Source organism: Gracilinanus agilis, chromosome 3 (assembly GCF_016433145.1).
Source record: "Gracilinanus agilis isolate LMUSP501 chromosome 3, AgileGrace, whole genome shotgun sequence".
NCBI classification, from domain to species: Eukaryota; Metazoa; Chordata; class Mammalia; order Didelphimorphia; family Didelphidae; genus Gracilinanus; species Gracilinanus agilis.
The window spans coordinates 170560719-170587750 of NC_058132.1; the positions used below are offsets into that span (position 1 = coordinate 170560719).

Here is a 27032-nt window from a genome sequence, read left to right on the forward strand (position 1 = left end):
GATGGGCCAATAAGACAGATAAGAAAAATGATAAACGTTGGAGGGGATTTGGGAAAATTTGGACACTATTAGTGTTGGCTGTTGGCTGAATTATCATGATACAACCATTTTGGAGAACAATTATGGGCTGTGCCCAAAAGGTTTTAAAACTGTGTATACCCTTTGATCCAGCAATACTACTACTAAGTCTGTATACTAAAGGACAAAACAAACAAATAAACAAACAAACAAATAAATAAATAAGTAGGGAAGGATCTGTTTGAACAAATTATTTATAGCAGCTCTTTTTGTGGTGGCAAAAAACTGGAAATTGAAGGGATGTCCATCAATGGAGGAATGGCTAAGCAAGTTGTAGTATATGATTATAATGGAATACTACTGTGCTATAAGAAATGATGAGCAGGGTGCTTTCAGAAAAGACCCAGAAAGAATTAGCTGAACTAAAATAGAGTGAAATGAGCAGACCCAGAGTACACTGTATAAAATGAAAGCAATACTGTATGATGAACAACTGTGAATGACTTAACCTTAGAAATACAAAGATCCAAGACAATTCCAAAGGACTGATGAAAAATGCCATCCATTTCCAGAGAAGGAAGTGATGGAAACTGAATGCAGACAAGACATACTATATTTCATTCTTTTCAAGATCTCCCACAAAAATGATCAATATGGAAAAATGTTTTACATGAGTACATATGTAAAATCTATGTCAGATTGCTAACTAACTCAAGTGGGATGAGAGGAGAGAATTTTAAACTCAAAATTTTTTAAATGAATGTTAAAAATTGTGTTTACATGTAATAGGAAGAAAATAAGATAATCTTTTTAAAAAGGAGGTCCTTTTGATATGGCTTAATTCTTACTCCATAAGTCCTTCCAATTGGAAGGATCATTCTCCCTACTTTGAAGATTATCTTAAATGTAGAGGTTATCTCTACTTTAATGCTCAGCTCACTGCTTCTCTATATATAATTTATGGAAATCACATCTATTTTTTGTTGATGACTTCCAAATTTGCATCCCTTGTCCTGTCTTCTCATATAAACTCTGTTCTCACATTTCCAGCTGCCTGCTGGACATTTCCATTAGGACATTCTAGCATCATCCCAAACCCTCTCCCTGAAATAGCTCCTGCTCCTAACTTCACTATTTTTGTCATTCATACATTCATTGTCACATCACGTGAGCTCAAAGCCTCAGGCATCTTTGATTTCTCTAACAATCAGTCATAAGTCCTGAAAAGTCTTCTTCCTGTCTCTCTCTTGTATCTATACATTCCCACTTTGACTACCCTAAAGTTCAGGTTATTGTTATGTTATAGCTGAGCTAAGTGGAGCTGTAGACAGGGTACCAGCCCTGGAGGCAGGAGGACCTGAGTTCAAATCCAGCTTCAGACACTTACTAGGTGTTGTATGACTCTGAACAAATGATTTAACCCTATTTGCCTCAGTTTCCTCATCTGTAAAATAAGCTGGACAAGGGGGGGGTGGGATAAGCTAAAAATAGCAAACTATTCCAGTGTCTTTGCCCAGAAAACCCCAAATAGGTTCATGAAGAGTTGAACACAAATGAAATGACTGAACATCAAAGGGTATTTATGATGTATTATTCTGTATTATAATTACAAATGTACTTTGCATTGTTGTTCTCTATTAAACTAAAGCTCCACGCAGGCAGACTATTTTATCCAATAATCTCCCCCCTGGAACACAGCACAGTGTTCTGGCCACCATGAGCACTGAGATGTTTGATGTTATAAGTTAGAAGAACTTGAATTTATGCAATTTATTTTACGTGAACAATCAACCAATCGCCATTAAAGTTTTTTGACTAAAGATGAAGAAAGGATATTTGAAGGTGAAGAATGGGAGAAGGTTACACTGTGGTATTTTTTTTAAGTGACTGACTCAACAAAGCAAATCCAAGACAAACAACAAACCACTTTCCAGATAGCTGTAAGACACAAACATGACACAGTAACAAATCCAACCTTCACATCAGGTAATAAAAAAATACAAAAAACCAGGTGGGTTGGCAGGGCTTGTCGGACCAGTGTTCAATTAAGTGGAAAGTGGACTACAGACAACTCAATTCATTCCATCCTCCAGAAGAAACCAAAGCCAAGATGAGGTTTCCTGAACACGGATACAGAGCCCAGCTTTCTGCAAAGGCGAAGGCAATCTACAGCTGGTCCACCCCATGGCCAGGGACTCTCCCAGAAGGCCAAACAGGAGCTGCCAAGCCCACTGCACAGGGGGAAGGCTCAAACCCCAGGGGGTCATGGCAGTATCGAGGTCGGGGTACCGTTTCACTCAGCTCCTCCTGACCCAGGCCCCTCACTGCCTTAGAGATCGTCCAGAAGCTAGGAGATCGGGAAGCTAACTTCTCCAAGTCATCTAACTAGCTGGGAGCAGAGAAGGAACAAAAGCCCTGGCCTACCACCACAAGGTTTTGCTCTTTACTTTGGAACTAACTACATGGAGGTGGAAGGGGAAGAAAGGATAAAATCTATGAAAAATAGTCATCCATCTTAGATAGACTTCATTATTATTATTATTTTAAACCTTTACCTTTTGTCTTCGAATCATATGGATTCGAAGACAAAAGAGCAACAAGGGCTCTGCAGTTGGGCTTAAGTGACTTGCCCATGGTCACACAAGCAGGAGGTGGCTGAGGCCAGTTTGATTGTGCTACCTAGCTGCCCCGAAAGTTGATGTTTTTAATGTACCTGTCACTTTAGGTATGGTACAGTGGGAAAAGAACTAGATCTGACATCAGAAGACCTGGGTTCAGATCCCCACTTTGCCACTCTCTGCCCGAGTCCCCTGGAGCAATTCACTTACTTTCTCTGGGCCTTAGTTTCTTCATCTCTAAAATGAGGGATCTGGACCACAGGTCCCCTCCTCATAAGGACATGACCGTACGGTCCTTCTTCTCCCAAAGACTGACTGAAGAGAAATAACATCTCAGGATATACAGAATGGAGGACCTGAACTCAAAGGGATGCGAGACTCTAAGCTTGGGAAACAGCACGAGCACCTATTTCAAGAACCAAAAACTAAGCAAAGCCAGGCCCCTGGGGGACCCGTCCAGTCTCTTGGGCCTTGAGTACTTCAAACATTCATTTTCAGGCAGTTTGATCTAAGCAGAGCCATACAGGGGAATTTGGTCAATGACTGTGGCTTGCAGGATTTATCAGATCTGCTGTGATAGGATTTTATTTTTTTCCCTTTAGACTTCTTCCAAAATCATCCCATAACTAGACAATGGCACATTCTCTGTTTTAATAACTGATGCTGCTATTTCAGTTTAAGGAGGGAAATATGACCTTTTAATTCTAGAAAGCCCTTTGTTTTCTTCCAAGACACTATTTTTTCTTGCAGATTCCATTACTGATAGGCCCATTTCAAGAACCTAATTAATTATAGCCTTCTTTTGATGAAAGCTTTGTTTCCCACCCCTACTTCCCATTATAAATACCAGAAACAACCTCTGTCCTCTCCTCATTCCCTATTAATGAGGTAGAGCCTTACTTACTATCCCATCTCCCCCCCAAAAAAGCTGCACCCACGTTATAGCCTGGGGTTCTCAGATAAGGATGAACTGGTGATTTCACTGACAGAGGAAACTTCCAGCAGCAGAATTCCCCCTACGATGGCAAGTCAGGGCCATCTCTGCAGCTTAAGAGTTTTGGAGAGTGGCCCACGATCACATAGTCTGAGTATGTCAGGGGCAAGACTTGAACTGAAGCAGGACTTCTGGATTTAAGGCTACTACTCCCCCTACCTCACACTTTTCTCAGTGAACAAATATTTATTAGGTGATTATTGGGTAAAGAATTCAGTGCTAGGTTTTAGGGGTGATATGAAGTTTGACTGAGCTAGTCCCTGCCTGGAGGAGTTTACAGCCCAAGCAGGTCAATGCAGAAAGTGCACAGGTAACTGTGCTGCACAGTATTACATGAACGCACTGGAGAGGATACTCAAAGTACTATGGAAATCAGGTGCTGAAAGGATCAAGACCAATTAGGGAGAAGGGCAACTAGGTGGTGCTGTGGATAAAGCCATGGATTTGAAGCCAGGAAATACCAAGTTTGAATTTCACCTAAACTATTTGCTTAAAACTGCACTGAGATTTTTGGGACACCTTGTATATGTCAAAGAAATGTTGCAAATAGTTTGGGGCTACACAAATGCTCACCAGGATAATTACTATGCATCTGACCTGGCCTTTAAGAGATAAGTCACATGATGAAAAACGCCATCTACTACCAGAGACAGAACTGATGGAGTATGAAGATTTCATTTTTTGTTCTAGTTTCTTTCACAAAATGATGCATATGAAAATATGTTTTATATGACCTTACATATACGATCTATGTCAGAGGGGAATAGGGGAGAGAGGGAGGGAAAGAACTTGAAACCTGCCCCCAATTTTTTTAATGTTAAAATGTTTAATGTTAAAAAATGTTAATGTTAAAAATTGTTTTTACATGTAATTGGAGAAAAAATAAAATGTTATTTAAAAATGAGAGTGAGATGAGTCAGAACTAAGAAGATAAAGAGGAGAAGGAAGGACAAGCCATACATAGAAAACAGCTTGAGCAAAGGTTCAAGTGGGAAAATGTAGCATTAGGAGGACAGAGAACGATTAAGTGGAAGAAACAGAAAATTCTGTTCTCTGCCTCCATTGCAAATCAGCTGCTTTTTCCAACACTGAACTGTCTTTTGATTACTTTTCCTAACTAATATCAGCTCATCAATTCTGATTTTCTTCTGGCTCCATCAGGTGGGGGCTTCACCAACTCTGAGATGTCCAGAAAGTGGTGGTATTCCCAAAGTCCCAAAATATCACCTTTCATCTGGAGTTTCCTCCCAAAGAGACCTAAGTTCAAATCCCACTTCTCACATTTAGTCTCTGTATGACCTAATCACTTTGGGCCTGTTTCCTTAACTATCAAAAGAGAGGATTGGCCTAGCTGGCTTTTAAGGTCCCTTCCAATTCAAAGCTTATTTATACAAAGTACAAAAAAAGTCTCAAGGACATTTTCAATTTAGTAGTGAAAAATGCAGAAAATATTGAGTCTTAGACTTTTAGAAATCTCTGAGTTTAGCCCTAACTTACCTGAGAAACAACACTAAGAGGGCACAAATTATGGAAAAGAGTCCAAAACTTTATGAGGCCTTTATGATATAAAATATGCCTGCTTACTTATATAATCCTCCCTAAGCTTTGAAGAAAACATGTTAATGATTAACTGAAGGATGGGGGAGGAAAGAAGGAGGAAATGTAAGTTGGGCTTAGGTGGTGATCTTGTTTCTTGTGATGACTCTAGCCAGGAAAAAAAGCAATTCTTCCCTTCTTGCTGCTCTGGCTGGATTCCCTTTTGGAACACAATGATTGAAAGTTTAATAAGAACAGTTGAAAAACAATGAACAGAGGTTTCACAGTCTTCCTTTTACTTTCAGAAACAGATTTTAATTAAACACCTCTTCAGTTGCTCTTACCAAGCCTTCAGAGGTTCAAAACTGCCATAACTGAGGGCAAGAGCAACAGAAGGGGTTAGGGAGAAAAATAGGGGTTTCATAGAAAGAAATCCTGTGTTTTTTCCTCAAAAATAGGTGAAGAGGGAAAAGGGTGGATTCTTTATGTAAATATGGCAACTAGTTAAATGTGAGGATTCTGTAGCTGTTTATCTGATTTTCAGACTTAATTTATATATTTTTATCTGGGGAAAGAGCTTCTCAAGTACTCAATCAAAGGTGCACTTGAGTGAAAAATACCAAAAATTTCAAAACCCTAATTCAATTCAAATCAGTAAACATTTATTAAGCAACTACCATATGCCAGACCATTGTGCTGGGAGTGTGGCAGGGGATGTACAAAAAGAAGCAAAAGACAGTTCTCTGCCTTCAAGGAGTTTATAATCTTTATGGGGAGGAGGAAGCTGCAAACAAATTTATACACCTCAAGCTATATATAGAATAAATAGGAAATTATGAGCAGAAGGAAGGCATCAGAATTAAGAGGAGCCAAAAGAGTTCCAGGAGGGGGTGGGATTTTAATTGGGACTTGAAGACAGGTCAATAGTCAGGAAACTAGAGAAAACCCACCAGACTACCCCAAATCCTGGGTCCTATTAGATTATGCTATTTTGATCCTGCACATGTTCAGAGGTTCCTTAAACAGATTAATAGGAGCTCCACTATACACTGATATCTTAATACTTGAACACTGAGGTATATCCAGGCCTCGGGGCGCCAGAATGACTTTAATTCACAGGGCTCATCAGTTCTTTAGAAAAATCTTCATTTACAAAGTGAAAATGTGAGATGACTGTGTAAAAGAAAAAAAAAAAAGATTCACCCAAAATAAAAAATTGGAGCAGTCCCTAAGGGCTAATCATTTTCAGAATCTACCACAGAACAGGTTAGGGGTAAAAAAGCTGCAGTCTTTTTCCTGAGGGTTTTTAAAAACCTTTCTACTGCTCCCTAGAAAACAGAACTCAAGTGCTTCATTACCCTCAGACTCTTAACACTTTATAAATACCCATATGACCAACCAGGGAGTGCTTGCTGCCTGCTTCCCTAGTAAACCAGTCCAACAGGATTTGATCCGGAAATTAAATATTCATGTAGCTGTGGCCATATTCCCTTCAAAATAGATATCGATGACCTAGTTAGTCCGCAAGCACAGTTCTCTCAAATCTGAGAAATTCCAAAAGAGAAAGGCAAGCTTACCTACCTAGCCAATGGTCCCACTCTCAAACATGTAACCCAAGGGTGGCTTTGTATACTGAAAGAAAACCTTCCCCAAGTGTTCATTTTCCAGATAAGGACCAGCCTTAATCCCTCAAGGTTTCCTTTAAGCATAAAATATTCTTGAAGATAGACATACAGATAAGCTGAAATGGTGATTCAAATGGCTACGAAAGACCCTTGACAAGTCAATGAACTGTCTGATTCTGGGCAAATTACTGAACTTATTTCACTTTCTTTATCTTAGTAAATGGGACTAAATAATAGCACTAACTTCCTAAAATTGTTCTGAGAATCAAAAAAGGTATTATATGTTTGCAGGGTAAAAAACTGGAGGTGGGAGAGAGATTGATGAGTTAGGGCAATGATGGGCAAACTACGGCAGGCAGAAAATGGAAAATAGGACCAACCTCCTACAGTTATGATGAGATTCAAATGAGGTATTACACATAAGTGCTTTGCAGAATGTAAAGTGCTATATATTAGTTATTATTTTCATTCTCAGTAATATGTTTGAAAATCCAAATCATAAAACTAAGACATAGCTATCTTCCCCTATGTGGTAACTTTCCACAAAAACATTAAAGGAGAAACACTATAACCCAATAACAAAGGGACTTGCCTGAACCTAGAGAAGAAACCCTTAACAAGGGATTCTTAAACTGGGGTCTATGAACTTTTTTTTTTTTAAAAGACTAACAGTTAAGTGACTTGCCCAGGGTCATACAGGTAACACATATCAGGCCAGATTTGAACTCAGGAAGATAAATCTTTCTTACTTCAGCCTCCTATTAACTTTAAAAAAATATACTTTGATAATTGTATTTTGATATAATTGGTTTCCTTTACAATCCTAATATTGTATGCATTTAAAAGCATTAACCACTGAAAAAGGATCTACTAGTGTAGACTCAGAAAAGAAAGTTCTTACCACCAAAGTCCTTGGCATTGTCCAATGGTTCCATGTCAGAAACTAGCATCATTTTATCAGTGGAAGTGGCAATAAAGAAGAGGCATTAACATGTGCTTAGTTGCTGCACCCTAAAGACCATGACACTTTTCCCTGTGACTTGAAAGCTGAATCCTTCTCTATGTGTTATTCCTCTCATTGGACATATTAGCTTCTTGAGGGCAGAGACTATCATACTTTTCTAGATGTAGTTTCCCGGGCTTTGTTCACATGCTTAGCACATAAGAAATGTTCAACAAATGCTTTATTCATTCATTCATTCATTCATTCATTCATTCATTCATTCATTCATTCATTCATTCTAAAGGATCCATCTCACATAAAAAAAGAATAAGAACTCCTCAAGATTAACAACCTCTTTAAAAAACGTAAAACCAGATGACTTTAAACTTTCTCAAAACCGTATTCTAGCTGGCTTTCTGACAACTATCAAGTACAGGATGAGTTGAAGAGTTAAACCCAATACTCACCAGCCAGAAAACCCAGGAGATTCTAGGTAGACCAGAGTTCTTCTTCTTGACCCACTGACCTGCAACACAAAAATACCACACACTGCTTAAAGTCACCCTCTCTCAGAACCCCAAGAAATGGAGACTTTGTTCAAAATAAGCATAAAAGGTTACATACAACTTAAGGAGAAAAGAATGTGATCTTCACCAACTGAACATCTATCAGTAGCTAGGCCTGGAATAAAGATTTTAAAACACTGACGTGAAAATTATCACCACAGTGGCCCTCTTTCTCAGGTTACTAGAGTTTACTAAGAAAAATGTGCACTCTGTGAGGAAAGTTAGGCAGGAGAAGGCATGCTGGGTAAGGAACAGGCCTGGGAAAGAACAGGCCCACATAAGGGCAAGACCTATATCCTGCGATGGGAGAATCAGATGCTAGCAATGTAGGTTCCTGTGGGTTTAGGAAATTTAGATCAGAGCTCCCTAGCTGGAAGCGATGCTTAGAGGCCCCCTTTACTTTACGGATGCTGAAGCTGAGGCTCAGAGAGGTTAGGTGATGTCCCTGAGGTCACAAAGGTAGCAAGTCTGAGGACTGATGTGAGCCAGGTTGTCTGACCACAGAACCAGTTCCAACTCCAGACCTCTGCCTTTCAGTACCTCTAGCTATAAACTGAAGAAAAGACTAGCCAAATGTAGGAGGATATTCCAGGGATACAATCACATCAGCAAAGCTTTTGAACTCCTATGAAGCTATGAATTGCCATTCTATTATTTAAAAGGCAGCTCTTCTTAAAGCACTATATGGTAACAGAAAGCTCTCCATAAATAACTCAGAAAATGGATTAAGGATCTAGCAAAACACATTTGTAACGCATACTCATCTTTCATCCAAGAATATTCCCCACAACTCCCCAGGTGTGCTGTCCTAAGGGAGAAGGATATAAGTGAGTGGGCCCTAGAAGCGGAACTGTTTCAATCCCACAGAACAGCAAAGGGAAAAAAAGGCAGCTTCCAACAAAGGGATATTCTATTTTCATATTCACTTATTCATAACTCTTCTAAATCTGTGCTCCCTAGAGAGGTCAGTCACTGTCTAGAGCACACAAAATCCCAGTGTCAGGACTGGAAGGATATTTTTGTGAGCCTATAAAATGTGGTCTCTGGCCCTCAAAGAAATAATGAGATCCCCTCTTTTCCCCAAAAAGGCTATACTAACAGTAGCACAACCTTGTAACCTCAGATGAGCCCACACTGCTGATGGATAATCCTCTGACCACAAACTCTTATTCTCTAACACATATCCCACAGTGATTATTATAAATCTTTTATTCCATTTATTTATTTATCTAACTATATTCCCTAACCCCTCTCACTCCCAATTATGACTTTCTTCTACTTTACTGGGCAGAATGAACACCAAGAGAAAAGTTTCTCTCCGTTACCCTATTCAAAAATTTCTAGTACTACCATCTCTTTGCTATTTTAAAGAAAATATATCCTTTGCTCTTAGCTGACTCCCAACCCCTTAAAGGCTCCTGCCTACCTTTCCAGACTCACTTCACAAACCTCCCTACATGCAATCAAACCATCTCCCTAACCAGTGATGGGCCAACTTTTTAAAGAGGGGGCCAAAGGAAAAGAAATGAATCTGTCAGTCTGTTTCTAAGGAAACTCTTTCGAAGTTTCATTGTATTGTATCCTACTCATTGTATTTGTCAGACTAGGAATAAAACATTTCAGGGGTCTGCATCTGGCTTGCCTGCCGTAGTTTGCCCATCATTGCCCTAACTCATCAATCTCTCTCCCACCTCCAGTTTTTTACCCTGCAAACATATAATACCTTTTTTGATTCTCAGAACAATTTTAGGAAGTTAGTGCTATTATTTAGTCCCATTTACTAAGATAAAGAAAGTGAAATAAGTTCAGTAATTTGCCCAGAATCAGACAGTTATTAAATGTCTAAGGGAAGATTAGAAGATTCAAACTCAGACCTTCCTAACTCAAAGTCTCAGGGTACTCTGAAACCTGTCTCAGCTTTCTAGTATCACTTGTCCTCTGAGAGTCCATTTTGGGGACCATTACCTTTGGTCCTTGGATTTTCACTTTTCACAACTTTCTAAACTTTCTCTGAACTAAACCCTAACTGGAGCCATTGAACCTCTTAATATTTCTGGTTACCAGGCATTATAGTTTATCACACAATATCATATTTCTCTTTTATACTGCCACCATAACTGGTATCTGGTTTCTCTTTCTAGTCTATTCTCTGCAGTACATCATTATAGGTGCATGGATTTATATCTGCAAAGGAAACTCTAAGACAGATCATTTAGTCTCCAAGCCAGGAATACAACTTCTTCCTTACTTCCACAGAATTCTCTCTTCTTTGAAGGCTGAGCTTCCTTCAGGAAGCCTTTCCTAATCCCCTTTAATAGTGTTCCTCTTACCCCTCAAATTATCACGTATACCCTGTCCTCTGTAGGCTCTTTATACAAGTGACACATCTCTATCTTCAGTCCTGACATCTCCCTGGAGCTCCATACTTGCATCTATAAAGACGTTTCCTAGGCACCACCTCAAACTCTACTTATTCAAAACCTAGCTTATTATCCTTCTCCCCAAACCTACTCTAATTTTCCTATTTTTAGTATGTACCACCATTCTATTAGTCTCCCATATTGAATTATCTTTTAATCCAACCTCTCCTCTCATGCTTTAAATCCATTATTTAAGAGGTCTTCCACTCCTGGAATGTTTTCCCTCCTCTGCTCCAACTACTGACCTCCTTGGCTCCCTCTAAGTCCCAACTAAAATTCTATCTTCATAGGAAGCCTCCCCTAGCCTCTCTTAATTCCAGTGTTTTCCCTCTATTAGTAATTATTTCCTACTTATCCTGACACAGCTCACTTTGTGTGTATGTGTGTGTGTGTGTATATATATATATATATATATATATATATAATGTTTACATGTTGTCTCCTCCTTTAGATTACACCCTTGAGGGCAAGGGCTGACTTTAGCCTCTTCTTATATCCTCAGCACGCAGAATAGTGGCTGGCACATAGTAGGTACTTAATAAATGTTAACTAAATTAATGAACAGCCTTATCCAGCCTACTTCCACCGACTCTCACTAGTGTCTTCTCTTTTTCCACTGCCATGAAATAAGGTCAGAGCCTCATCATCACCAGGACTACTGCCCTAGCTTCAGAATAGATCTTTCTGCCCAAACTCTGTCACTCATCTAAGCCTATCCTTCACCTCGCTGTGGGACAACTTTCAGTATGGTTTCAGTAGAACTTAAGTTCCTTGAGGGTAGGGACATTTTTTTATCTTTGTGTGTCTAGAGCCTAGTTGGCCCAGTGCCTTATACATAATAAAGAAGGAATAAATTCCAACTGAAGTGAACTTGTTTTGGCTGTCACCTGTCACACGTAAGAAAGAGGCAACATGGCCTAAATTCAGTTAGCTTCACCCAGCCATCTGTAAAAGGGAGATAATACCCATACTACCTCCCACCTCAGAGCTGTGGGGCTCAAAGGGCATAATGAACATAACAGCCTTCAGAAACTTTGAAACATTATAAGTCAATAATATTTCTTGTTAATATTATGAAGAATGGGAAAATACTTTAAAATTCTTCTATATCTTATGACTTTGTACAGTACCTTCCTAATACAAAATACTAAAATGTATTATAGTTCAATGTGTCAGGTCTAAAAGACTATTAGTTAAATGAAAGAAGAGGAGAGTAATGAAAGCTGGAGGGGATGTGGCAAAATTGGGACATTAATGCATTGCTGGTGGAGTTGTGAACTGATCCAACCATTCTGGCTGGCAATTTGGAACCATGTTCAAAGGGCTATAAAAAATGCCTGCCCTTTGATCCAGCCATACCATTGTTGGGTTTGTACCCCAAAGAGATCATAGATAAACAGACTTGTATGAAAATATTTATAGCTGCGCTTTTTGTGGTGGCAACAAATTGGAAAAGGAGGGTATGTCCTTCAATTGGGGAATGGCTGAACAAACTGTGGTATATGCTGGTGATGGAATACTATTGTGCTCAAAGGAATAATAAACTGGAGGAGTTCCAGGCGAACTGGAGAGACCTCCAGGAACTGATGCAGAGCGAAAGGAGCAGAGCCAGAAGAACATTGTACACAGAGACTGATATACTATGGTAAAATTGAATGTAATGGACTTCTGTACTAGCAGCAATGCAATGACACAGGACAATTCTGAGGGATTTATGGTAAAGATGCTACCCACATTCAGAGGAAGAACTGCAGGAGAGAAAACATAAGAAAAACAACTGCTTCAACACATGGGTCGGGGTGGACATGATTGGGAATGTAGACTTGAAACTACCACACCAATGCAACTATCAACAATTTGGAAATAGGTTTTGATCAATGACACATGATAAAACCAGTGGAAATGTGCGTCCACCATGGGTGGGGGGAGTGTGGGGGGTGAAGGGGAAAGTAGGAGCATGAATTATGTAACCATGTTAAAAATGAATATTAATAAATGTTTAAAAAAATAAAAGACTATTAGTTCTCTGAGGGCAAGGACTGTCAATGAAACTTGGCACTTGGCGCAGTGCCCCTTGCAAGCAATAGAGACGAATACACGTTTGAAGTATTTAGCTAAATTTTGCTGACTGGTTACAGTTGGGGATATCTTTTTTCACTTTATCAGGCTGCACTACTCTATAATCACAGTTGGACATGACTTCCTACCCCATATATTTAAGAACAAATATTGCCTTCCATCCAAAGAATCTGACTCAAACATTTCATGGCACTATGACTTTATGGAGGGGAGGATCAGAGAAATAGAGTACCAACTTTATACAATGACCTCAAGATTTGTTAAAGCCATATTGAATGATCAGAGAAGTTCTCTAATGGTTTTCATCACTCCCCCGGAGCTTGGTCTTGTCTATTCTCTCTTTGCTATAGACTTGTGATAGTTATGTTTCAGTAAGAGAAGGTGGGTGAGAAGGCACTAAGAAGGAAAAAAATTAATTCAAGGATTTGTATAGCAACAACATTTTAACTTAAAAAAAAAAAATAGTGCCTGAAGGTAGCTGGCAAAAATTAACCAGGCCTCTGTTCAAATTCCAGGCTAAGGAGGCTAGAAAGCTAAGGATATGATTCTAGTGATGAAATGTATGCCTGTCATCAAAGGACTGCTCAAGAAGGTTTATCACCAGATGACTGGCCATCTTAGAGATGAATCTTTTCAGCTACAGTGAACCATAAAGACAGTTACTTAGTAAGATATATCGGGACCATGGCCTGCATAAATACCCTCAATGAAATCACAGTTCCTTAAAATACTGAAAAAATCACTTCACAACAATAATCTATTATTGTTGTCATTATTATTTCCTTCTCATCTTTTTTGACAGGGTTCAGATCAGTCCAAGGGCAAGGCACTCCTTATGCCAATTATCACTATATATTTAATGTTGGGCTACTGTACACATGGATAAGTGACTTCTTTCTGTAAATAGGAGTGCTGTGCTGCTGTATGAGCTTCAATTCAGTAAACTCCCTGAAGGCATCTTCAAGATGATCCTAAAGCAGACAGAACCCTGGAGATGACCAGTCCGTCCATCCGTAATAACCTTTGCTGAGCTTTGGGGGCCTTGTCCTGCTCCTGCTATTTATTTCTCCCACTATATATACCTGGTAACTGCAAAATCTACTAAAAATTGTTCTTAAAATGTTTCATGGATCAATGTCACGTCCAGGGGGTTGTGTTTTTTTCTGAAACAATTCCCTGATTCCAGTACAGTTTATCTGCTGAATTCACAAAGATCTATTAGAGGAGCCTATGTATGGCATGGGGCTATGTTACCATTCAGCTTAGAAAGGCTCATTCATTAATGCTGGGAGCTTGTTTTTATTATCACCACTATTAATATGGCACAAACTTATGGCATACTTAGAGAAATGGATTAAGTTTCCAGAAAATGAAAGGCTCTCCTTGATTATCATCAGGGGCAGTGTGTTGGGATGGGGGCTTTTCCCAGGCTCAGAAGGCCCAGACTAAGGAGGGATAAGGGGGAACCTCACTGTGAAGCTAATACAACACACTTTGCATGGCTTCAACACTGTCATTGCTGGACAGACAAACATAAAAATCTAACAAAATTTACCAAGCAGCTCCTAGTTGTCCTACGTTGAACTAAATTAAGTGGCAGAAGCCTGGATCCTCCTAACCACAAACAAAACTGTAAAAAATACAATACAGACCCAAAAAATGCTGTTTTGGCCTCAAAGTGACATTTAAATTCAACTAATCAAGAAGCTAGGTGGTGTAGAAGTGGTGAACAGAGGACTGGATTTAAGAGTCTAAGAGAACTGAGTTCAAATTCTGCCTCAGACACTTACTAGTTAGCTGGGTGACTTGGCAGTTCAATTAACCTCTACTAGCCTCCTTTCTTTATCTGTAAAAAGGGCATAATAATAACACCTACCTTTCAGGATGGTTGTGAGGATTCATTATTATCTATAACACTGATTCCCAAAGTGGGCACTACTGCCCCCTGGTGGGTGCTGCAGCGATCCAGGGAGGCAGTGACGGCCACAGGTGCATTTATCTTTCTTATTAATTGCTATTAAAAATTTTTTAATTAATTTCCATGGGGCTAAGTAATATTTTTTTTCTGGAAAGGGGGCGGTAGGCCAAAAAAATTTGGGAACCACTGATCTATAACATAAATACTAGCTACTATTTTTACGATTATTTTTTTTTTTTTTTTTTTTACCCTTGTACTTCGGTGTATTGTCTCATAGGTGGAAGATTGGTAAGGGTGGGCAATGGGGGTCAAGTGACTTGCCCAGGGTCACACAGCTGGGAAGTGGCTGAGGCCGGGTTTAAACCTAGGACCTCCTGTCTCTAGGCCTGGCTCTCACTCCACTGAGCTACCCAGCTGCCCCTTTACGATTATTTTTTAAGAACCTCCTTAAGGTCCTTAAAGGCTCTGTGGTAGGGGCCATTCCCTTAAAGAGGGAAAAAGGCCTAATAGGAACCAAATGTGGCCAGAAGATAAGGGGAAATAACTATCACATAGCTGAGAAATATTTTCAGCACATTAAGAAGCTTATTTAATGAGAAGTTTCTGTAAATAACATATTATCTATTATAAACACGTGCATGAAAACATTTTCACAGTTTGTATCTCATAGACGAAAATACACATAATAACATCAATAGAATGACAGATTGGTCTGAATGTGGCACTTATGTGACTTTAGTTCCAAGTTTTCATAAACGCTGTAGCAAGCAAGTTATACCCTAAATAATCCTTTTTGCACATAATCTCAATTCAAGACACCTTGATCTTATTTGACCTTAGATGAGTGGTAATCTCTATACACCTCAGTTTCCTCACCTTTGAAATGGGTAGGTGGAGATGGGGGGAGGGAGGATTGGTGATTTTTTTTTAATTTAAACATTTATTAATATTCATTTTTAACATGGTTACATGATTCATGCCCCTACTTTCCCCTTCACCCCCTGCACTCCCCCCACCCATGGCCGATGGACATTTCCACTGGTTTTGTCATGTGTCCTTGATCAAGACCAATTTCCAAATTGTTGGTAGTTGCATTGGTGTGGTAGTTTCGAGTCCACATCCTCAATCATGTCCACCCCAACCCATGCGTTCAAGTAGTTGTTTAGGATTGGTGATTTTTAAATGATTTCTAAGACCTTTCTCATATCTAAAAGTTCATAATGCAAGGTTCTTTCTATTTTCAATCTGACACAGACAGATAGATCCCTCTGGGCAAATTTCTTCATGCTTTCCATGGCTGAGTTTTCTTCAGAAGTGCAAACTTTGGGGGAAGAACATTTCCCAAGAATCCACCTCTCCCTCCTTTCCTACCTCCTTTTAACGACACGTCCGATTTATAAACTACTCAACTAGGAACGAACTATTTGAAGGGGTTCTCAAAGTGTGGTCAGGAAACCCCTACAGATCCCCAAGACCCTTCCAGGAGCCCTGAAAGGGTCAAACTATTTTCATAATAGCACTAACATATTTTAATTTCCAATACAGTAGATAGATAAAGTCTACATAAACAAAAGCTGTTCAGGTTCTAAGATAATTTTTCAGTGTACTGTTGAGTCCTGAGGCTGAAACATTTCAGAATCAGTTGACTAGGCAGAGGAAGCCAAGCAACTCAACAGGACATCCCTGAGAGTCTCAATTCTCCCTCCTGGCAGTCCCCAGCTAGGCTTTCATCCCTTCTCACCTCCATATTCCCCAAATCCTCTTTCATCGGCCCCTTTCTCTCCCTCCCATGGCCACCACCTACCCTCTCAACTCCTTGAACCTGGAGACTCCAAACTGAGATCCCAAAGCCTCTCCTCTCTCCCAGGACTAAGAAACAAACTCCAGGTCCAGGAGAGTTGGCCTCCTTGCCACCCTCTTCCTGTTCTGAGCCCTCTAAGCTTCATGCTTTTGCTCTGCTCCATCCTCACTTGTTTAAAGTCGCCCCAGCAGTACAACACTGAAGTCAGGAAGCCCTCTGTGCCTCAGCATGTGCTATCCTGTCTATCTAGAATGTACGGCTCTATTTCATGGAATCCCCTGGCTTCCTTCAGGCTCAAAGCACATAGGCAAGAAAGTGTAGAATGGGGTGTTCCCATCAGCACGGGGGCTCTGCCGCTCTTTCTACGGCAGTATTTATCCGTGTAAGCAGCATATGTCTTGTTTCACAACATGATAATGGATGTACAACCTATAGTTTGCTGCCTGCCTTCTTGAGGAGGGAAGGGAACTAAAAGAAGGAGACCTCGATTTTTGGACATAGCTAATGTGAAGATTTGTTTCTCTGTGACAAGCTGTTTGTTATAATTTATTACATATTTATAACGAATCATATGTATTATGTTGTTATATATATTGCGCTATATACATAATAAAAAATAAATGGTAACTCCAAAGGAAAAAAGCATGTCACTCCATGGGATTATAGAGTCAAAGCCCACAGAGGCCATCTAGGACCATTTGGAATCCTTTGTGGCTGCTCCTAGAGGATCTCCAATCTGTGTGTGCATATCTTCTTGGAGCATAGTTATTCAAATGTTGCCTCTCCGGTGGGATGGTAAGCCCCTGGAGGGCAGGCATCCTTTTTGCCTTTCCTTTTCTCTCTAACTCTTGGCACAGTGCCTGATACCCAGTAAGTATTTAAAAATGCCTGATGAGATGTGTTGATCTTTGTTTCCTCATCCAGAGCATGTAGGGATAGAGCACTATGATTAGAGTTCAAATTCAGTCCCAGACATTTATTAGCTGTGTGACAGTGCAAGTCACTTAATCAGTTTGCCTCAGTTTCCTCATCTCTAAAATGGGGATGATAATAGCACTTACCAGTCAGAGCTATCAGGAGGATCATTTGAGTTAACACTGCTAAACACAGTGCCCACCACACAGTATATAAGTGCTAGTTATTTTATTATTGACAAGCTAAAGTTGATCCAGGCTCAAGAGAAGAGGGGAGGAAACCAAAACAAAGGGGCATGGAAATAGTGAAATAAAACTGGGGAAAATGTAAAATAAAGCCATCAAAAATATCAGGGGAGGGAGAGGGAAGGAAGAAGGAAGAAAGAAAGAAAGATGGTGTCAGAAGACCAGGGATCATATCCTCAGGCTCTGCTACTTACTCTCCCTTTATTACCTTGGGCAATCAAGCAATCAACAAGTTTTTGGTTTTGTTTTTTAATTAAGCATCTACAATGTATTAGGTAAGGATGGTAGATGATTCATTGGATAGAGGACTGGGCCAGGGGTCAAGAAGACCTGAATCCAGCCTTAGATAGTTAGTAGCTATGTAACCCTGGATAAGTCACTTAACCTGTTTCCCTTAATCCAGTTGGAAAAGGAAACAGCAAACTACTCCAGTATCTTTGCCAAGAAAACCTCATGGACAGTATGATCCACGGGGTCACAAAGAGTGGGGCACAACTAAACAACTGAACAACATGTTCCAGGCACTGGGCTTGGCACTTTAGAGTACAAATAAAAAGAATGAAATATTCCCTGCTCTCATGGAGGGAATAAATATTAAGAGAATAAACACAAGAGAGTCAAGCCCATGTCCCCTGGTAGAGGGACGTTGGAAAGGTTTTTCAAGGAAGACGGTCCTGAAGGAGGACAGGGAGACTAGTGCAGGCATGGAAGCTGCCAAAGGCAAGGTGCAGGGATGAAAGGGAGAAATCTAAGAAAATCACATGGGCAATCACAGTGTGTTAGAACTGGACAGACAAGGCAGGGAGACTCAATTTGTGTGACCTAACCTTTCTAGGAAGAAACCTCAGTTTCTTCTGTAAAATGAAGGGGTTGGGCTAAATGATTTCTCTAACTCTATGAAACCTATGACCAAATAAATATAAATCACAACTGAATTAGTTAGTTGTGAAAATTTAAGAAGATTAAATTAACAAACTCATCTCAAAATAAGAGACACTTCTTATTTTTAACTATTTCCTAATTAATATCCAAAGAATTAAGAAGTACTTTTCAGAGACTAAGTGAATCTTAATAAAAAAAAAACCTCAGCAAAATTCTGGCATTAGTCACAACAAACACTCTACTGGAATTTAATTTCCTTCTCAGCATACATACCTATTGTGGAAACTCATTTATGATGCTACCACAAGTAGTCAAAATCTGCCTCTAACATGAGAACTTCAAAGCCCTGTGAGAAAGCCTATAGGGCTTGATGGAAATTGTACTAATATTTAACAAAACCTTTTCATATGAATGTCAGCCATGGAATATTTTCCCATCTTGCACTTGACTACCCATTCAATTCTTTCTCCTTCCTAGCAGCTCTGATAAGTCCTATTCCGGGTTCTAGCTCAAAAGACTTAGATGATCACAGCTTTATAATATAGTTTGAGATCTGATGCTAGGCCTCCATCCTTCACTTCTTTTTCATTAGTTCCCTTGGTACTCTTGATCTTTTGTTCTTCCAGATGAACTCTGTAATATTTTTTTCTAATTCTATAAAAAAGTATTTTGGTGGTTGATAGGTATAGCATTGAATAAGTAAATGAATTTAGATAGGATTGTCATTTTTATTATGTTAGCTCATCCTACCCATGAGCAACTGATGCTTTTCCAATTGTTTAGATCTAGTTTTATTTGTGTGAAGAGTATTTTGTAATTATGTTCATTTAATTCCTGAGTGTGTCTTCGCAAGTAGATTCCCAGGTATTTTATATTGTCTTAGAGATCACAGGACTTAGAGATAAAAGGAATCCTCGAGATTCTCAAGCTGAAGGAATATTAACCTGATGTCTAAGAACTTGGATGGGAAAAAAAATGCATCTTTATTTTCACTAATCTCAAAGTGAAATTTTGCACCCATGACCAAGAAAAGGTTAAGAACCCCTGGAAGGGGTCATCTTCCTCATTTTACAAATATAGAAATCTTACCCCACAGTTTTCTAAAGGTCTTAATTTCTCCACCAGGAATCTAGTAAAACTTACCAAATGTTCTCTACCTACCAAAGATGTAAAGGAAGAAGGAAGTTATTGTCAGGTTATTAGAAGACAGTGCTAATATCTCACTCTACTTTTGCTACCTATTTGAGTCCCCTCTCCTCTACCCCAGAAAAAACACTGCCCTATCTTCTTCCCTCAGCCAGTGTTATAAGATTCAAACAAAACATGTTTGTTTCAGTACCCTGAAAACCACTGATTGTTGTTCAGGTAGGGATTAGACTAGATAACCTAAGATAATGGGATTACAGCTCTGGAGCTGGAAAGGACCCTAAAGGTCACCTGGGGGCTCATTTTACAGGTCAAGAAACTGAAACCCTGAAAAATTAAGTAACTTAATCTATTAAGTATTAAGTAACTTAATGCCTAGCATCACACAGCTTTTAAGTGTCTAAGCTGGGATCTGAAGCCAGATCTCCCTAGTTTTGAGTCCAGTATCCTATTCACCATGCTATTCAAGACAAAGTATTATATAAATAGGGACAACTTTAGTGGCTCAATGGATAGAGAGAGAGGCCTAGAAACAGTAAGTCTAGAGTTCAAATCTGATCTCACACTTTCTAGCTGTATAAACCTAGGCTAGTCACTTAACCTCAATTGCAAAGCCCTTACTGCTCTTCTGCCTTGGAACTATACTTGTTATTGATTCTAAGACAGAAGGTCAAGGTTTTTTTAAAAAAGAGTATATAAAGTATTCCCCAGAAAAAATGTGCTTTTGTCACTAGGGACCCTGCCTCTACCTAAATAGCCCCTTAATCTCTTTATAATTTCATAGATAGTCTCTGAAACTTGTTGTGAAGAAAAATTTCTGTGGCCAAGCTGATAAGCTATTCCAAATGTAGCTAGACTAGTCCTTGAACAACAGTGTATCACAGGACAGGTAAAAATGAAACCATACCAGTTTGGACTCACTGGAGCTTAAACTCTATTGGAAAACATAAAGAACCCAGAGATCATCCCCACATCATGAGGCTTCTATATTTGGGATCTAAAGCCATTTGCAACTTTGCTCCCACCAAACTTTCCATCCTTATTATACATCAAATGAGATAATATTTGTAAAGTGCCTGGCACTATAACAGGAGTTTAATAAATATTCCCTTCCCTTCTTGTCCCAATATTATGCCCCTGCACACATGCAAGTCAAAATGCCCTTCTTACTATCTGTGTCCCTATCACTAGCTTTATACAAATTGTTCCCCACATATGAAAAGTCCTTCCATTTCTTAGAATACAAGTTCAACTCAAGAGCTACTACCAAGAAAGGTCTTCCCTGATTTAACACTAATACCACTCCTTCCCTCCATTATTAGGGCCTCTCCCCCCAAAAAAAAAATTAACTTGTAATTGTGTGTATGTATGTATCATCAAGTATTTCTTTAATATTTTCATGTGTCATGCTCTGCGCTAGGTACTGAGTATACCAAGAAAGCAAAAACTGTCCTACTCTCAAGGATCTCATATATTCTTGTAAATGTACTTTTTTTTTCATATACTAACACATGTCCTTCCTCCCCTACTCCCAAAAAAGATGGTGCTAATATCTCACCCTACTTTTCCTACCTATCCATCTCCCTCCCCTTCCCTTCCCAATTTCCCAAAAGAATATAAGTTCTTGAAGGGCAAGGACTATTCCTTTTGTCTTTGTATCCCTAGTGCTCAGCACTGAGTCTAACACACAGTTATGTAATAAATGCTTGTGAATTAGAACTTTCCCCCTTCCTCTTTCCCTTCCTGCCTCCCCACCACCACTACCACCACCAGTAGAACAGGAAGTTTCAGAACAGAAAAGCCAGAAAATGAAGAGACCAAAGATGAAGCTTAGGAAATAATCAGTTATTCAATGAGGGGGAGAGATACAGAATAGGTTACACATGGCAGAAATTCATTTTGAGTTCTTTTCCTATTCACTCTACTAAGACTATGACAACGTGTTTATTTCCAGGCCTTGCACACTTTCTCCAGATATCTCTATTTATAAGTGCCTGGAAGATGAAAGCCTCCCTTTAACACATGTCTACTCAGGACTGGCCCAGCAGATGCTAGGTCAAATTTAAACTTCCTCCCCATTCTCCTCTCCCCACCAGTAGATGTTCCAGGTCCACGGGTTGGAGTGATGAGTCAGAAAGAAGATTGAGGTAATCTAAATTTATACATAGGTACTTCCAAAAGTATTCAACAATGAGGTGCTACCATAATGTTTTTGGAAGTTTTTTTCTTAGGGAAAGTAAGGGAATTGAGGAGGAAGAAGGGAGGCACACAGCATAGGAATTAATGCTACCTTTGACTTTATATTCTTAGCATCCATAATGGGTGCCTAGTACATATTAAGAGCTATGAAAAAAAGTCAGTTGATTAATTGGACCTCTCACTGTAAAGCAGAAGGACCAAACCACAATCTCTGTTCATTCTCATAAGGAGAGATTGAGATTTATCAAGTCAGGGAAGGGGGAAGGCAGAAGAGGGTTTATATAGTAAAATGTATTGGTTTCTATCTGGGTAAGATCTATTTTTCTGTGTGTGGTCTTCCCATAGTTAGTAGCACCAAGACTACCCATTTTTTTTCTATTTTATTAGATGAAATTGCCAGTTATTGTTTTATAATGTTTTACTTATTATAATTAGTGTACCAGCTTTCTGTACTTATACCCTAAAGCTCTCCAATCAAAGATACAACTTAAAAAGCTGAATAAATAGATATTGACAAAGTCAAGAATTTGCGTTTGTGTGCTTACGGAAATAATTGGGTTCATTCACCAGGGCAACAGAGTTTGCTACCTTATGCCCCAAAGTTCTATTACAGTCCCCTCTGGAAATAGCAAAATAACACTGTCCTAATGAGTATTATACCATAAGGTTATTCTGGGAATCTTACTGCCTGAAAAGAAAGATCTTGAGGTCATGTAGTCTAACCTCTTTGTTTTATAGACAAGGAGTCAGAGAGGCCCAGAAAAAGGACTTTCCCACAATCACATGGCATGTCTGAAGTGGTATTTAAACTCAAATATTCCTGATCCCATCAAATTCAATCTTAACTTAAAATTTCTTAGCTAACCCTTAAATTGAACTAGATGCACATTGTGATATTGGACATTTGGGAGTCCTTGAACAAATTTTGAGGTCCCTGATCTAAACTTCCTGTGAACATTTAGGACTCTTTCAAACTACATTTCCCATGATTCCTGGCTTATATAAATGATGTAGACAATTACCTAATAAAGTGCATGGATTGGTACTCTCTCTTTTGTGATTGTGGAGCAGGAGCCAGGATAGGAGGAACAGGTAAATGGCAGGTCCCTTTAAACAGGCACATGGCTTCATTTTCCTAAAATGGCTATCAATAAACTCTTTAAAACCCTAATATTTTTAAATTTATCATTCTATATTAATTTTATTCCTTACAACATATACACCCTATTCACTCACTTCTCTTTCATCAATTTTCTACAACTAAAATTCAAAGTAAGTCTTATCAACTAAACATTAACCTAACAAGTCAAATATTTACTAAAACAAGTGAGTAGAGAATAAAATTCTACCACTACTAAAAAAACAGACTATAGCATGATTAACTGCAATTTCCAAGAATCAGAAAAAATGGATTATTGAACTGATTTGGTTAAAAAGAATAGATTTTTAAAGTAACTTAATCACCACCAAAAGCAACAGCGAGGAGCATTGGTTCAAGGAAACTATCCTGAATCTTGGCTCTCCCTCTGACTCAGAAAAAGGGAGAACAGTGCTGCCTCATGCTCTTTTCTAACATTTTGTTTGCTTGCTTTCCCCAACAATGGTTTTCCTATTTATACCCACTGCAAAAAGGATGACTGAAGGTTGAGATTTGTCAGATGGATCAGGGACCTCCAATAACTGCCGAAGTGAGGGTGAAAAATGGCATGAATATGAAAAAAAAAGGTACATTGTGCCTACCTCTTGGAATTGTAGAATCACTCAACTAGAGAAGTTATATAAGCTCCAGAGACATCCTTTGGGGAAGACCACAATACCAAGGTCAACCTAGCTGGTCATCTAGTCCAGCCTTGAATGTTTGCTTCTCCTACCCAAAATCTTTAGGCTGCATAATATATACCATGTATGTGTCCCATAGGTATCTATCTATGTGTTAGGGCCCAGTGATGGTCAAACTACAGCATTTTGGGGGGGAGGGGGCCCTGAAATGTTCTCTCCAGACGCTGACATTATTCCTAATCTGAAGAATACAATGAGTAGGATACAATACAATGAAACTTCGAAAGAGTTGCCTTAGAAACAGACTGACAGATAAGCATTTCCTTTCCTTTGGTCCCCTCTTTAAAAAGTTTGCCCATCACTGTGTTAGGCTATCATCTTCTTTCCTAATAAATGTTTAGTCATTCTCAAAATAGCCAGTCTTTAAAGATACACACATATATGTCAAGAAATCAATCAATAAACATTTATTAAGCACTTACTATGTGCCATGAGTTATGCTAAGTACTAGGGATGCACAAAGAAGCAAAAGTCAATTTCTATCCTTGAAGTATTTACAATCTATTGGATATATACTTTAATGGACATATATGTGTATGTATGCATGTATAGAAAGATAAATTAATATCTTTGTATGTACATATATACCCTTGGGTATATAGCTATTCTATACATACATATCGCATACATTTATATAGACATATCTATATATCTTTGAGATTTACAAAGCATTTTACATATATTTTCTCATTTTATGCTCACAATAACTCTAGTAAGTAAGTACTAAAAGTATAAAGAGAAACTAGAGTAGGAGTTAGGCAATCTAGGCTCAAATCCCAGAGTTGTGTAACTTTGGGCAAATCACAACTTCTAAGGTGCTTAAGAGGCATTGGTAAAATGAAAATAACAATATTTATCTTGTTTCTCTTACAGGACTTAAAAATAGTAAGGTTAAAAAGGACTTGAGGGATTCCAACTCCATCACATTCTACAAAAAGGAAACTGAGGCCTGGTTAGATGACAAGATTTGATGGCTGTGGAACTGCTAGTAAATAGTCCCTGCAGGCCATAAATGTAGTCCCCTCAACTCATATTTGTCTTCTCTCCACTGTTTCATGCTATTGATATGAAAATCAAATGGGATATGTAAGAAAACAAATAGTACGAGAGACCACTGTACTTAAGAACCAAAGTCCTAAATTCTAATTGTGGTTCTACCTCTAATTCAATAAGAGTAGATAAGTCACTTGGTCTCTGGGAACCCTAGCATCCTCTTCTGCAAAATGAAAATGGACTAGATGGTTTCTAGTGTCCATCCCAGGTCAGTGGATCTATGTCTGAGATGATCTAAATGAAAATACTTTGAAAATAAGCTCTAAAGGAAAATATACAGTACCTATGAATTAAATTTTCCCCTCCAGCTTCAGCCTTTCTTGTCTCCAGACTTTTCTTTTAAGCCTACTCACATTTCTTTGCAGTAGCAGGCCAGGGTCTTATTTTGCACAATTGATCTAGTTTCATTCTGAAAACTTCTCCAAAGTAGATTATGCAGTCTCTCTGAGGTACTCCAGCCCTCATCAGAAGAGAACCCTAGAGACATTCTATCATTTTACAGATGGGGAAATTAAGTAGTCAGTTAATAATCATTTATGAAGCACTACTGGGTGTTTGCATACCAGGCACTATACCAAGCACTAGAGACAGAAAAAGAGGCAAAAAAGGGTCCTTGCCCTCAAGAAGCTCAGAATATGATGAGGGAGGCAATTAGGTGGCCTTGTCAAGGGAAACACAGATAGTGGCAGAACCCACAGTTAACAGTTGAATTTAGGTCTCCATTCCTCTCTCCAGCACAAGTTCCTTTCATCTCTACTATCATAAGGTCTGAAATAGGTTTATGGGATCCAAATCTTTAAAACCACTTGTTGATGAGATGATAAAAAGATAACCAGTTAAATGAACAGGGCAGGAAGGTACTCCAAAGACGGCCCTCATACTAGAACAGAAGTAAGTGTCAAGAAGTCCCTTAGAGGATATACAAGTTGCTGATGTATATAAAGAGAAAATTTCATTAAAATAATATTTTTGACCCCAGATGTCCAGGTTACCAACAACAACAACAACAAAAAAAAAAGATAAGGATGAAGGGATGAGGTAGAAAAAGTGAAAGAAGAGTAGATTTTCAAGCAATCTAATCCTATTAAATTCTGAGTCTTCCAGAAAGTCTTACCCATTCAAATTGGTTCAAATTTCCCCGAGGATAAAGTGTTGTAGGATTGGGAGGATTAAGCACCCCAGGAGGCTTTGCCGCGAGGTCACCATGGAGAAAAGAGGTAACCACAAAAGGTTAACCCACAGTTTGCTTAGAGGCCAGTTCTCTTCTAACTGTCCTTCCGCTTTCGGAGAAGCCTGGCCCTTTGGGGTCAGGGCACTTTTTCAGCGAGGTTGCCCAGCACCGACATCCACTGGGCCACTGAATAGAACTTCCCCCAAGGCAGAAGCAGAGCAGGCTCGGGCGAAGGGAAGTGGAGGAGGCGGCGAAGGTTCATTCTCCCTACCTTTTTCCTATCTGTCCCTCTCGGACACCAGATCTCTCAGGTCCCAATGCGACCAGAGGTCACTTCCTGGAGTCAGCCTGGGTCAGCGGCGGGCCACGAGGCGCTGACCCTCCCACAGCAGCCCATGCCCCAAACTTACAACCTATGTGCCCTTCTTCAACGTTTCGGCTGCCGCCCCTCCCTAGCCCAGAGGTGACCCCTTCCCCAAACTCAAGCGATGCGCAGCTCCAACTCCCGCGCCACAACCCGGCACCGCATCCCCAGTGCCACCATCTCCCTCACCAAGCCGTAGCCTCCTTCCCCGCAGCCCGGCCCGCTCGCGGCTCCCACTCCGCCCCAACTTTCCCCCGCCCTGCCCACGCCACTCTCCGGCTCGGGCTCCCCTGCCTGCTTCCCGCTTGCTCCGGGGCGACCCCGGCCGCACTTCCTGAGCCGGGACGGGCGGGGACGCGTCCTCTCTCGTCCCCTTCCTTCCTTCTTCCCTTCCTTCCCAGGGCTCCGAGTTCAGCCCGCTAGGCAGCCCTGCAGGCGGCTCTGGGACTGCCAGAGGGTAGCAAGACCGGGATCGGGCTCTGGGAGGAGAGTGGGGCGAGGGAAAAGAGGTCCCGGGCCAGCACCCCCCCCCACGTCCCCTGCCGCGCGCCCCCCGGCTCCTGCCTCCAGCCCTGCCCGCCTGGGTCAGTCCCCCTGCACCGTCACCGCCGCTACCACCACTACCGCCGCTCTCACCTCGGCTTCCTGCCTCACCGCCGCGGCCGGGAGGAATACGTGGCAGGAGCCGCTCGTGCCTTTG

At 40.0% G+C, this 27032-nt stretch overlaps 1 long non-coding RNA gene across 1 annotated transcript in view; it reads right to left on the reverse strand.

The window, feature by feature from the left end:
- Positions 1 to 27032, reverse strand: part of LOC123240659 — a 71102-nt gene extending 44070 nt beyond the window's left edge. Inside the window, exons 1-2 of the long non-coding RNA XR_006505798.1 lie at positions 26969 to 27032; positions 8202 to 8260 (exon numbers count right to left, since the gene is read on the reverse strand). This is a non-coding gene — a long non-coding RNA (uncharacterized LOC123240659). The remainder of the gene's footprint in view (positions 1 to 8201; positions 8261 to 26968) is intronic.